This window comes from Canis aureus, chromosome 6 (assembly GCF_053574225.1).
Source record: "Canis aureus isolate CA01 chromosome 6, VMU_Caureus_v.1.0, whole genome shotgun sequence".
Classification (NCBI taxonomy): Eukaryota; Metazoa; Chordata; class Mammalia; order Carnivora; family Canidae; genus Canis; species Canis aureus.
In genome coordinates this window covers 53326128-53340798 of record NC_135616.1, presented here as the reverse complement: position 1 = coordinate 53340798, position 14671 = coordinate 53326128, and the positions used below count along the sequence as shown (strand labels likewise).

At 38.1% G+C, this 14671-nt stretch overlaps 2 long non-coding RNA genes across 3 annotated transcripts in view; both read left to right on the top strand.

Moving 5' to 3' along the window:
- The window catches only part of LOC144316128 (uncharacterized), a 107045-nt gene extending 102980 nt beyond the window's left edge, over positions 1-4065 (top strand). For both annotated transcript variants that reach the window (XR_013381952.1, XR_013381953.1), the window contains one exon: positions 3890-4065. This is a non-coding gene — a long non-coding RNA (uncharacterized LOC144316128). The remainder of the gene's footprint in view (positions 1-3889) is intronic.
- LOC144316139 (uncharacterized) overlaps positions 1-14671 on the top strand; it is a 339579-nt gene that overhangs the window by 309129 nt on the left and 15779 nt on the right. The gene's annotated exons all lie outside the window — the stretch shown is intronic.

Here is a 14671-nt window from a genome sequence, read left to right as displayed (position 1 = left end):
GATGCCTCAGGCTCACACTTCTGCATATACCTAAAGCTAGCTCAGTCTGTGACCAGGTCTTTATTAAAGTAGGTACTAAACCTGATTTCTGAAAATTTTAAATAGAGATATATATTTTTCCTACAACAAATAAAGTTGTTGTGAAGGTAATGGATGTATGGAGGTTTGTAATAATCAGGATCTTTTTGTGGTATATTTTTTTATTGGAGTTCAATTTGCCAACATATAGTATAACATCAGTGCTCATCCCGTCAAGTGCCCCCCTCAGTGCCCATTAGCCAGTCACCCCATCCCCCTGCCCACCTCCCCTTCTACTACCCCTTGTTTGTTTACCAGAGTTAGGAGTCTCGTGTTTTGTCACCATCTCTGATTTTTCCCACTCATTTTCTTTTCTTTCCCCTATAATCCCTTTCACTATTTTTTATATTCCCTGTATGAGTGAAACCATATAATGATTGTCCTTCTCTGATTGACTTACCTCACTCAGCATAATACCTTCCAGTTCCATCCACGTCGAAGCAAATGATGGGTGTTCGTCATTTCTAATGGCTGATCTTTTCATGAATGTAAGCTACTGTAACCAAAACGTGATGCCCTCATGTTATGAGCCTAAAAAGACTAGAAGTAGCAGAACTTAATCAACAGTTGGATAGGTGAGAGTCAGAAAATTTGGATTTGACTCCTTGAACTTCACTTACTAGTTATGTGTCCTTGGGAAAATTACTGTCTCTGTGCCTTGGTTTCTTTATAAGAAAGGAATAAAAAATCCCTTACCTTCAGAGGGTTGTTATATAGATGAAATAATATGACACATATAAAATACTTGGCTCTTAGGAAGTGTTAAAAAATTCAAATTCAACCAGTAAATTTGAAGATCTAGTTGGATTTCTTAAGCAATTCATAAATTAAGTAGCTTGCCATCCAGCAGGCAGAGATGCTCCAAGGAACCGTATAAAATAAGTTTTTTATAGGAAAGAAAGAGGGTGGGACAAGGAAGTTATTAGCAAAGGAAAAGAAAGGATTATTGAATTATTACATCTTTTTGCAGGGAAGGGAAAGTCAGGTTTTTTTTTGTTTTGTTTTGTTTTTAATTGGAGAACAGTTGACACAGAATGTTACATTAGTTTCAGGTGTACAACATAGTGTTTCAACAAGCCTATGCAATATATAATGTCTGTTACTCTTGCCACAAGTGTACTACCTGTCACCATACAACCCTATTACAATCACATAGCTATATCCCCTATGCTGTACCTTTCATCCCTGTGATTTATTTATTCCATAACTGGAAGACTGTACCTCCTACTCTCACTCATTTTGCCCATCCTCCCACCCACTCCCCTCTGGCAACCACAAGTTCTCTGTATTTATGTGTCTGTTTCTGCTTTGTTGGTTCATTATTTGTTTTTTAGATTCCACATATAAATGAAATCATATGGTATTTGCCTTTTTCTGTCTGACTTGTTTCACTTGGTGTTATATCCTCTAGGCCCATCCATGTTGTAGCAAATGGCAATATATCATTCTTTTTACAACTGAGTAATATTCCATTCTATATATATATATATACTACATCTTATATCAATTCATCTGTCAATGGACACTGGTGTTGCTTCTATAGCTTGGCCACTGTAAGTAATGCTGTAAACATAGGGAAGCACATATCTTTTTGAATTAGTGGTGGTTTTTTTTTTGTTTGTTTGTTTTGTTCAGATAAATATTCAGAAGTGGAATTACTAGATCAGATGGTATTTCTATCTTTAACTTTCTGAGGAACTTCCATACTATTTTCCACAGTATGACTGTAGCAGATTGCATTCCCACCAGCAGTGCATGACAGTTCCTTTTTCTCCCATTAGCAACACTTGCTATTTCTTGTCTTTTTGATGTGAGCCATTCTGACAGGTGTAAGGTAATATATCATTCTGGTTTTGACAGACTTTTTTATCATGCAGATTACTTCACTAGCACTCATCTAGAAATTTCATATTGACTGTAAAAAGATCACATTCCTTTCGTTGCTTGTTTCTTTTGCTGTGCAGAAGCGTTTTGGGTTGATGAAGTCCCAATAGTTCATTATTGCTTTTGTTTCCCTTGCCTTTATAGATGTATCCGGCAAGAAGTTGCTGTGGCTGAGTTAAAAAAGGTTGCTGCCTGTGTTCTTCTCTAGGATTTTGATGGATTTTTGTCTCACATTTAGATCTTTCAACCATTTTTGAGTTTATCTTTGTTTATGGCGTAAAAGAGTGGTTCAGTTTCATTCTTCTGCATTCTTCTGTCCAATTTTCCCAGCACCATTTATTGAAGAGACTTTTTTCCAGTGGATATTCTTTCCTGCTTTGTCGAAGATGAATTGACCATAGAGTTGAGGGTCCATTTCTGGGCTCTCTATTCTGTTGTATTGATCTATGTGTCTGCTTTTGTACCAGTACCACACTATCTTGATGATTACATCTTTGTAATACAGCTTGAAGTCAGGTTTTGTGATGCCACCAACTTTGGTTTTCTTTTCCAGCATTCCTCTGGGTATTCAGGGTCTTTTCTGGTTCCATACAAATCTTAGGATTATGTTTTCCAACTCAGTGAAGAAAGTCCATGGTATTTTGATAGGGATTGCTTTGAATTTGTAAATTGCCCTGGGTAGCATAGACATTTTCACAATATTTATTCTTCCAATCCATGAGCATGGAATGTTTCCCATCTCTTTGTGTCTTCGCAATTTCTTTCATAAGTGCTCTATAGTTATTAGAGTACAGATATTTACCTCTTTGGTTAGGTTTATTCCTAGGTGTTTTATGATTTTTGGTCCAAACGTAAATGGGATCAATTCCTTAATTTATCTTTTTTTCAGTTTCATTGTTCTGTGCATTGATTTTGTGTCCTGCCACATTGCTGAATTGTTAACAGACATTTCTCCAAAGAAGACCTACACATGGCCAGCAAGCTCATGAAAAAATGCTCCACATCACTTGTCATCAGGGAAATGCACATCAAAACCACCATGAGATACCACTTCACACTGGTGATAATGGCTAAAATTAACAAGACAGGAAACAACAAATGTTGGCAACGATGTGGATAAAGAGGAGCCCTCTTGCACTGTTGGTGGGAATGCAAGCTGGCACAGCCACTCTGGGAAACAGTGTGGAGGTTCCTCAAAAAGTTAAAAATAGAGCTACCCTATGACCCAGCAATTGCACTACTAGGTATTTACCCCAAAGATACAGATGTAGTGAAATGACGGGACACCTGCACTCCAGTGTTCATAGTAGCAATGTCCACAATAGCCAAGCTGTGGAAGGAGCAGAGATGTCCTTTGACAGATGAATGGATAAAGAAGATCATATATAGATATATAGATATAGATATAGATATAGATATAGATAGATATACATATCAGTAATATATAATATTTCTCAGCCATCAGAGAAGATGAATACCTACCATATACATTGATGTGGATGGAATTGGAGGGTATTATGCCAAGTGAAATAAGCCAATTGGAGAAAGACAATTATCATATGGTTTTGCTCATATATAGAATAAAAGAAACAGTTAAAGGGACTGTAAGTGAAGGAGTGGAAACTGAGTGGGAAAAAAATGATAGAGGAAGACAAAGCACAAGAGACTCCTAACTCTGGGAAACAAACAATCAGTTGGAGAAGGAGAAGTGGATGGGGGAATAGGGTAATTGAGTGACAGGCATTAAGAAGGGAATGTGGTGAGATGAGCATTGGGTGTTATACTATATGTTGGCAAATTGAATTTAAATAAAAAAAAAAAAAAAAAGATCACATTCCTGAAATGAGTTGAAACTGTGGTTTTTGGTTTGCTGTCCCGGGGGCAACTTACTCCATTTGGGGGCTTGTTGTTTCTTTTTTTTTTACAGATGAGCCCCATGAAAGTTTACTGTGATCATTTTAGGCACAGAAGCATACTCTGGGGAGGAAGTATGGGAAACAAATGGAAACTGCAGAGCCAAGCAAGTGTCTGTTACTTTGTAATTGTGGCTTAACAAATTAAAAAATTACAAGGAACTTTTAGAAGTTGATGTTTTTATTATCAGAAAATAGTGTTTTTTAAAACTATTTTATTTAGTAAGGACTTAAGTGTTTGAAATACCTGTAATATCCTCTGAATTCAAGATTGTGCTTATTTTAAACTTTTCTGAAGTAGAAAATATTTCATTGCTGGAATTAGTTTATGTTTTTTTTTAGTAAACACATCTGTAAAGTGATGGACATTTTATAAGCAAGGAATGACCTAAAATACTTCCAGATTTCAATACATTATACAATGACTTCTGCAAATAATATTGCATGTATATTAGGCCTCATTGCCATATAGACTCTGTATCTTCTAAAAGAACATTGTGAAGCAGTCTTTCTTAGCTTATTTATTGTGATGTGCATCATGTTTGTTAACCACAGTTGGTCCAGATAACTCCTATTACTAGGGTTTTTCTTCCATTTGTTCACTCTATTTTTTGCTACTCTTGGCTACAGTTATAACCCCTTAATGGAACACTTTCCTCTGTAGCTGACAGTTGGTGAAGGAATCTATTCTCGAACATATTCATATCTGTAGGTGGTGAAAGAATAAAAGGGAGGAAGGCATGAACTGAAATCAAGTTGTAAAGAAGTAAGACTCCTGAATATCAAGAATTAAATTCCCTGACATTGTAGGATAGCTGAGTGCTTCTATCCTCAAAAACATATTTCTAAGAGGTAGTCCAATTCCAAACAATATATAATTATAAAATTGTGGTTCCCATGTTCTTTGACAAAGGACCTCTAGAAAGAATATTTCTTACCATTCTCCTTCCAAGCTATAGTTTTGTAGTTGTAGATTTATTTTTCTATGTCATGGTGAGGTGGAGGGAGAAGAGGGCCAGAGAGGTTTTCTTAGAAAGGAATCAGCAGAGTCTAGTGAAGCCAAAGGATTAGAAAAAAACTGCTGAATCCTACTGCAGCTCTGCAGCTGAGCATTGGGCAGCTGAAGGAAGCTAGCTGAACTTTTTGAGGGTGTACTTTGTGCATTTTACCCTAGTCTCACTGGGTTGGGAGAATAAAGAGGGATATCGCTTTTTGTAGTAAGTGTAATACTGTATTTTGAAATATTCAAAGTGCAAGGAAAATGTAAAGGTCCACTTCTCTTTCCCAGGTCAGGTTAGATAGAAGCCCACATGACCTCAACTGTGGTATGCTGTGTCAGTGAGGCTCATCTTCCTTACTATAACCACCCCCCTCCCTTCTCCCGCTTATTGCCACCAAACCAATGTTTTCCCTGATAGTTTGATTAAATCATGCCACTGCTCCATATCACTACTTCATCTTCAACATAACGAGCTTAAATGCCTCTGCATAACATTTTTAAATTCCTAAAATATTTATCTAGTTCCTATTATGGACCAAGCATTGCACAAAGTGCTGGGGATTTGATGACAAAAGGACACAACCCCTATCAAGCTTGTAGACTAATGATAAGAGAGCAGATGATTTCTGTCTCAGTCTGTTCAGGTTGCTATAACAAAGCAGCACAAACTGGGTGGCTTAAAAGCAACAGACATTTATTTCTCACAGTTTCAGAGTTTTGAAGTCTGGTGTCAGGATTCCAGCACGGTCATGAGCTACCTCTTCCAGGTAGCAGACTTTGTATTGTGTCTTTACGTGGCTGCAGGGGCTGGGGAATTCTGTGGAGTCTTCTGTAAGGGCTCAACTCTCATGACCTCCAAAGGCTCCACCTCCTAATACCCTCACACTAGAAGTTAGGATTTAATATATGGGGGTTAGGATTTAATTTATGAATTTCACTAACATACATACCATAGTAATTTCTTTATTTCCTTTTTAGTGACACTGATTTATTTTTAAAAAATCATTGATCTGGGGCTCCTGGGTGGCTTAGTTGGTTAAGTGTCTGTCTTTGGTTCAGGTCATGATCCAATATTCCTGGGATCCAGCCCCAAGTAGAACTCCCTGCTCAGCAGGGGAGTCTGCTTGTTCCTCCCCCTCTTCCTCTCTCCTAGCTCATGCTTTCTCTCTCTCTCTTTCAAATAAGTAAATAAAATCTTAAAAAAAATTTCATCTGATAAAAATATTTTTGAGTGCCTGTTAACCAACAGGCACAGATTTGGAGCAACAGAGGTGGGTAAAGTTAAATGTTCACCCTCATAGTGCTCTCCTTCTGGCTTATATTACTCATAAAAATAATACATGCTCAGAACTATAGAAAGTAAAATGCAAAAATAAACTTTCCTACCATATACTCTTTATTTCTACTCCCCAGAGATCATCACCATTAGTGCCTTTTTGTATCTTTCCTAAATGTGTTATGTTTATGACAATAAGTTTGATTATTTTATTTTTAAGCAAATGGTTTAAACTCTAACTCTACATAATGTGTTTAATTGGGTCATACTTAACATCATTGTGATGGGTATGTGTCTTACAATCAATATCATCTTACAGTTCTGTTTGGTAGAATATTTTCTTCTTTTGTTTTGGCACATAAAATGAGGGCTAGCCTTAGGATTGCACCAATAAATATTGATTATGACTTGATTACTAGACTAGAATACAATCCTGTACCAGTCAGGATTGCATTAGACCAGTCTAATTATAATAGATTGCAAGTAACAGAGATTAAAAACGAACAGAGATTAAAAACGATAGCTAAAAAAGGAATGTAAATTTTCCTTATCTAACAAGAGTTGCAAATGCAGAGTTAATGCATGGCTTTAATGATCTACCAGGGCTCAGGCTCCTTTTGTCTTTTTGCTTTTCATGGCAGTCACACTTGGTGGCTCTTTTCTTTCCAATAGAGTGACCACATTCCAGGAAGACAGAAAGGGCATCTGCCTCTAACCATTCAATATACAACAGTGAAGAGGGAACAGGTAAATGTAATAAGAAACTATCAGTCAAAAAAAAGGAAGGATGGGAAACGTGGTGGTCATTTGTACATAGCTATCATTAAATTTGGCCTGGTGGATATGATGAGGACTCCGGGCCCTAGCACAGGTAAGTTCATTGGTTAGATAATCCCTAACAAATGCAAACTCCCAATTCAATTCTGCTTTCTGGGAGAATTGCCCTTGCCCATCGTCCTCTGTGAACCTGGATCTTTCCACTCCAAGGCAAGAATTATGATGGATGCACTTCTAGGAGTTTGTCCAGCTTTGAAGTCCACTTATTTTCATGAGAGTTTGAGTGCACTGAGATCACTGTAGCACTTAAAAGCTTTTACAGGCCAGGCTTGGGCCTCCTTTAATCAATTTCTTCTATCTAAATTTTCAGGCCTACTGTCTGTTTGCTTCTAGTCATTTTCACACATAAGAAAACAATAGCCAAAGATCTTATGAAGACAATGTATCTTACATGTGAAAATTCTGATCTTTTTCCTACAAGTTTCCATTCTATCTTTTTAGATGGCTCCTACTGTGAGGAAATTTTAGAAAAGGGCAAATTCTATCTGCAACAGAAGCTTTCTGCTTGTATATAATAGTAGCACTGATTTTATCTCCTAAGCCTCTGTTTGTAATGCCTTCCATTTGAAGTACAGTAGCAGTCAGCTTTCTTAACTCTGCAAGGCTATAAACTGTGAGATGGTAGCAGATAATGTTTTCCCTGAATGATGCAACATTATTCCCAATCCTCCATGCTCTTCTTACAATCTAACAAAACGCCCCTCCTACTGAATGATAGGTTCTAAGTTCCTTCCCCAAGCATCTGGGTTGCTTATGGTTACAGCAAAAGTAGCATTTTGTGATTTCCAAGGATAAGACATAAAAGAGTGATATAGCTTCCTTCTATTATCTCAGGAGTCTCATTTCTGGAGCTGTGAAAAACCTCAGGTGACACTGAGAATCCATGGGTAGCTGTCTGGACAACAGACCCAGCTGAGGTTCTAGCAACAGCCTGCATCAACCTCCATTCATATGAATGCTTGGGAGTATTCAATCAAATGAAATAAAAATAAAAATGGTCATTTTCAGATAATACTGAAAATAGACATAGAGGTGTGGCATGTCCAGTGATAAACACTAGTCTAGAAGATGATTAAATAAAATTGTTTTAATTATGGATTGATAAACTAAACACATAAATCATTGTGATCTGCGAGAACCGCTGAAGAGCTAACGTTGCAGGACTATTATCTACTCTGAAAAACACTGAAGTGTTTTTTTGTTTGTTTGTTTGTTTTGCCCATAGAAAGAATTTTATTAAAATGACAAGTAACTGCATGCCTGGGTGGCTCAGCGCCTGGGTGGTTGGTTGAGTGTCTGCCTTCGGCTCAGGGCGTGATCTCAGGGTCTGGGATCGAGTCCTGCATCAGGCTCCTTGTGGGTAGACTGCTTCTCCCTCTGCCTATCTTTCTCTCTCTTTCTCCCTCTCTCTCTTTCTGTGTCTCTCAAGAATAAGTAAATAAAATCTTTAAAAAAATAAGTAATTTTTTAAAAGTTTGAGAATTCTCACTTTGTATACTTGTTGAAAGACAGTGATGATTTATTAAAGGGAATGTAATATTCAAAATGGTAAATGGATATTTTGAAACACACAACACTTTAAGGAAATACCAAATGTGTATACTGAGGATATAACACAAAGATAGGGAAATATGAAAATTGTACATAAAAAAGTTTGTTACGAAGACCCTATGTCTCAAGTAATATATTGCTTGATTTGTAAGAAGTTATTATATGTGAACATTTGCTCATACATCTAAATTCCACAGGAGATGCTGAGTTAGTCAACATAATTAGGGTATACTTTGGGAATATACAACCTTGGAAATCCAATGGTTTATTTAAAAGTATATTTTTCACATAATGTGGGTTAGATGCCTTGTCTGGGAAGTTGTCCTCCAAATAGTGACTTAAGGATCCAAGGACCTTTCATATTGCCATTATCTTTAACAAATGACTTTTTGTAGAAAAGGAAAAGCAAGCATATCTAATGGTTTAACCACCTAGACACAGAAGTGAGTGACATTCATCACTGTCATTAGTATTTGACTGGCACTTGATAACCTAACTACAAAGGGGACTGGGAAATCTCCCTTTTACTATGTACCAGAAAGGGTAAAGGAATTGTTACGGATCAAGTCACTGCTACAAATTCTATTATTAAACTGATTATACCAATAAAATCCAAGCTTTGGAGATCCCTAGGTGGTTCAGCGGTTTAGTGCCTGCCTTCAGTCCAGGGCTGATTCTGGAGTCCTGGGATCAAGTCCCACGTCGGGCTCCCTGCATGGAGCCTGCTTCTCCCACTCTTCTCCCTCTACCTGTCTCTACCTCTCTCTCTTTGTGTCTCTCATGAATAAATAAATAAAATCTTTTAAAAAAAATTAAAAAAAATTAAATCCAAGATTTTATAAAATTGTCCATTTTCAACACGATACAAAAAAAACTGGATCAGATCCACTCTTGTCAGTGCAATGCAAGAATTGTGCCATTGTATATTGGACCAGACTATGGGAATCTGTGCCTAAGGAGCAGCTGTGTTACCCAGAGGTCACAGAATTGGAGCTGAGGGCAATAACTGGATGAGACTTTTGTCTTCCTCATGGAAGGGGTTTGTTCTGGGTAGAATGGAAGACATGTTCTTTATTCTCCTCCAGAAAGGAGCCCTTAAACTCATTTATTTGAAGACACAATTGATGAGTAGTATTTCATTACAATAATCCTTAAGGTACAGCACTGACATTTTAACAGAGACGTTAAAGATTTGAAAGTATAATTTCAGGCTGTGGGAATTGGGTGTTTGGAGTGCGCCTTTGTTAATTAGAGTGAAAACTAAGTCACTGCAATAAAGAGATTTGTAAATGCAAAGACTAAAATAGATAGTTGCTAATTCTGTGTAATGTAAAAGTCCAGGATGGGAAGATCTACTCTGAATAGCCATCCAGGTACCCAGGCTGGTGGGGACCTCTGCCATACTCCAAAGAACATATAACTGTCTCCAAGGTTGAGGGTGAGTTCCACCACCGCATTCAGCCAGCAGGAAAGGATAGAGTAGATGACGAGGGGACAGGATTTCCTCTTAGGCAAGTGATGCAAAAGCTGTACAGTTTCTTTCTGTTCACCTTCCATTGGTGAGAACTTAGGCCACCTCTAGTCTCAAAGGGACCTGTCTCCGGCTGAGAAACCATGTGCCTAAGTGGGGGCATTCTCCACCATAGAGTGCTTTCCTTTGCTTTGAAATAATTTCCCAAGATCTTCCTCACATACTTCACCACCATATAACTCTATATTCAGAAGTTATACTTTGTTTCCTGTCTTTGAAAAAGAAAGAAGATATCTCAGTTACCATGATAGGTACAGCTTGAATAGGGAAACAATTCCCTGCAGTGTGTCCACAACCATAGAAAGTAGCTTGTCTGGGCTTTGAGACCTCACTTGCAGACTGACACCATTCACCAAATACATTCACTGGTTGATCTGCAGGCCTCATAAGGACACACTGAAGCCATGATTATAGCTACTTGCAGCCTAGGCTAAGTTCACCTAAGGTCGCATAGCAGGAGGGAGATTTGGGAGAGATTCCTCCTAGGCCATGCCATCACAGATAGGGTGGGAGTCATGGACATTGTAGCAGAGGCCAAAAGCGTCACTATGTCTGCAGATTATAATTCAGAGAGGGTAGTAGTCTTGGTCAGGATATCAGGTCAGTGTTTCTAGTGCTCAGGGAGGGTGGGGCTATTTTCTATCACTCTTTAAAAACAATAAACTGAGGTAAAATTCACACAACCTAAAGTTATTTAAAATTGTACAATTCAGTGGCATTTAGGACATTCATAATTTTTCATAATTTTGTGTAACCATCTGTCTAGTTCTAGAAAATGTTCATCACTCCAAAAGGAAACCCTATGTCCATTAAGCCATTACTCCCTATTTCTCCCTGCTCCCTGCCCCTGGACACCATGAATCTGCATTGTCTCTGTGGATTTATCTGTTCCAATATTTCATATAATTGGAATTGTACAATATGTGGTCTTTGTGTCTGGCTTCTTTCACTTAGTATAATATTTTTAAGATTCATCCATGTTATAACATGTATCAGTACTCCGTTTTTTTAGTGGCTGGATAATATTCCATTGTGTGGATAAACCATATTTTGTTTATTCATTTACCTGTTGATGGGCATTTGGTTTGTTTCCCCCTTTTTTCTTTTACTTTTTATAGACACACTGTTATGAATTTTTTTTTCCCTAAGAATCCCAGTGTTCAGTTACCATTGACTTGTTAACTAACATACCATACCAGCTACTTTTGCATTTTAGGCCCAGGAACAATATGTCACATCTGCTAGAGGAGAAGGCCAGAGAACCTGCCTCCATGTTCTGGGAGAAGCCAGCTCTGTGGAATCCTGCAGAGCTCTGTGTGAATCCTGCACTGGCTGGCACTATTTCTCTGACCCTAGTCAAATCTTAGATACTTTCTTCATCTGCAAGCTTGAGATAATAAAGTTTGCCTTAAATTATTATTGTAAGGATTGCAGGAGTTAAAATTTATATGAATTAACTTGTCTGTGGACCAGTACACTTTGCATTTGTCAGTTCCACTTCAAATGTGCAAGGCTTTGAATATGTTTTGTTTTTTAAAATTTTATTTAAATTCAACTAGTTACCTACAATGTATTATTGGTTTCAGAGGTAAAGGCCAGTGATTCATCAGTCTTATATAATACCCAGTGCTCATTACATCATGTGCCCTCTTTAATACCCATCAGCCTGTCCCCCCACCCCACTCCCCTCTAGCAACCCTCAGTTTGTCTCCTATGATTAAGAGTCTTAAGGTTTGTCTCCCTCTCTGATTTTGTCTTCTTTTATTTCTTCCTCTCTTGACTATATTTCAGAGAAGGCTGGCTGCCAAGACAGAAGATGAGTTGGGATTAACTGACATGCCTTCTTGACTCCAGATGGCAGGTGTAGGCCCTAGGACCTAGCTCAGGGGCATCAGACCAAAGGGAATTGCTGCTGTCAAGTGAGCTAAAGCTTCCTTTTCATTTCAAGATGGCACGGGGTACTCACAAATTCCTACTACTTTGGCAGAACTCTCTCCTCAGGCCTAAGGGTTGTCTCATTGCTTTATTCTACACTCACTCTTTCATTGAGCCAGACACTATGCCATGTACACAGAAATGAATAAAAAGAGATTTCTTTTCTCAAGGGACTCTTATCTAGTGGACAAAACATTTGAATGCAGCAGTAAAAATCTGCTGTAATATTGTGCCTCTGTCTAGATGCACAAAAGGACACTTCATCTTGTCTTAGGAAGCCAAGGTAGGAAGAGGTGAAGAATTAGCTGAATCCTCAAATGAAGTGGGAATTAGTGAAATAAAACCATGATTCAGATGAAGCAGGCTGAAATCACTTGATTTTTCTGAGCCTTCATTTTTACATCTGTAAAGTCACGGTAATATGAGAGTTGTAATAATAAGTAAAATATAAAAATACTATGTTTAAAATTCCTGGGGGAAGTACTTGAAATCAGTAGGCTTGTGATAAATGGAAGCTCTTGATGCTATTATTATAGGAGGAAAGAGGAAGAAGAAGATTATAAGGGCAGGGACAATAATAAAATTAGTAATGTTTATGAATGATTAACTACTAGTGCACCGAAGTGGTCTATACTTATTATCTCAGGGTAAGTTAATGTCCTCAAACTTTAAGAGCTAGGTACAATAATTGTCCCCATTTTATAGAGGAGGAAGCTGAGACACAAAGGTGTCAACCACACAACTGACAAGGTGGTGTAGTCCAGGTTGCCTGATTCTAAAGTCTTCGCTCCTGATCATCTTGTTGGGACAACATGGAAGTGGTTGGAAGTGGTTCCTTATGACAGCAGCATACCTAACCAGAGGAGGCTGGGACCTAATAAGGTTTGAGAAGTAAGCAGGGCTGGGAGAGGGAAGGTTTGCCAAGTTTAGGAGTTAGAATTTTATGCCGAGAACAACAGGGACTCACTGAAGACTTATTAGGAAAATGAGGTGTGTGGGTTTTCCCTGGCAAATCCTATAAGCAGAACAAGATTTCTAGTGATGAACCCCAAATCAATTAGATGCCAACTGAGGGCTTACAATCTGGAGATGACTTCTGCTGTGGTAGGTCATCCAGCTGTTGATTCTCTTAGTGTCCACAGCCTGAAGAAGGGTTGGGGTGGTGGTAGGGGTGGACTGAAGAGAACATCTTTCCCAGATGAGAGACTTCCAGGAATAACCTATAAACTCAGAAATCCAAATTAGGGGTAATAGAGACATGGCCTTTACTGACCAATGATTTATATTTATATACAATATTTTATAAGGTGGTCATATATAATTAAAGCTTCATAATAATCCTGAGTTTGCTTAGAGAATATTAACCTATTTCACAGAAAAAAAATCTGAAATGAATTACTTACAGCATGGAGTTAGTAAGCAGAGAAGACAAGACTCAACCCCATGTCTTCTCAATTCAAGTGTAGGTTCTATTATTTTTCCAAGAGAAAGACATTGTAGTAGTGGTTCCCATTGATTGCTGAAAGGTTTTAGGACCACCATGATACTTCTTTGCCAAAAAATCTGTTCTTTACCAAATGTGCCTTCCTAACTACCCAATGACTATTGCAAGGTGTCACTGTCTCAAGACCTGGGTAGCTCAGTGGTTTAGCACCTGCCTTCCCCCCAGGGCATGATCCTGGAGTCCCGGGATCAAGTCCCACATCAGGCTTCCGGCATGGAACCTGCTTCTCCCTCTGCCTATGTCTCTGCCTCTCTCTGTGTCTTTCATGAATAAATAAATAAAATCTAAAAAAAAAAAAAAAAGACTATGGACTTGATTCACAATTTATTAACTTTGCATCAATGTCTATTTGGATATTGCAAAGAAAGAAAAATGTATTGGAAAGTAAACAAATTAATGTAAGTATATTAAACTTCTAATGTTTACTTTGTCAGATGTTTAGAATCCTGACTATGATGGTCTAAACAGTAACTATTTAGAATTTAGATACTTTTTCTTTTTACAGGGAAATAGACTCTCTTCCCCTGCTACTCACCCTATTGTGGAAGGATAGGGCAATGGCAATATCTTATTAGAATCATGTATCTGGAAATGCTTAATTTATATCCTCATTCCCCAGTACAATGCTTGCTTGCACTAGACACTTAATGTTTATTTATAAATGATTGGTTCCTGTCTAACTAGTTTCTACTGTGCAATAAATTATAGATAAATTTTATGAGGTTTTTCTCCACATGTCAGATACAGTGCTGGATGCTGGGATACAGAAATGTCTACATCCAATCTCCAGGATGAACTGTTACGTTGGTTTATAGGACTATCTTCCCTCTAAATCCACCTGGATTCTTAAAAAACACTGGTGTCCAGGCCTCAGGCACAAGGATTCTGATGTAAATGGTCTACATTGAAGTCTTCTTGTTGTTATTTAAAAAAAAAATAAAACAAAACAAAACAGTCCAAATGATTCTAGTATATAACCAGGGTTTATAGTCAGTGGGAAAAATAGACAGAGCATGAGAGACTCCTAACTCTGGGAAACGAACAAGGGGTGGTGGAAAGGGAGGTGGGCGGGGAGTGGGGGTGACTGGGTGACGGACACTTGATGGGATGAGGGGGCACTTGATGGGATGAGCACTGGGTGTTATGCTATATGTTGGCAAAT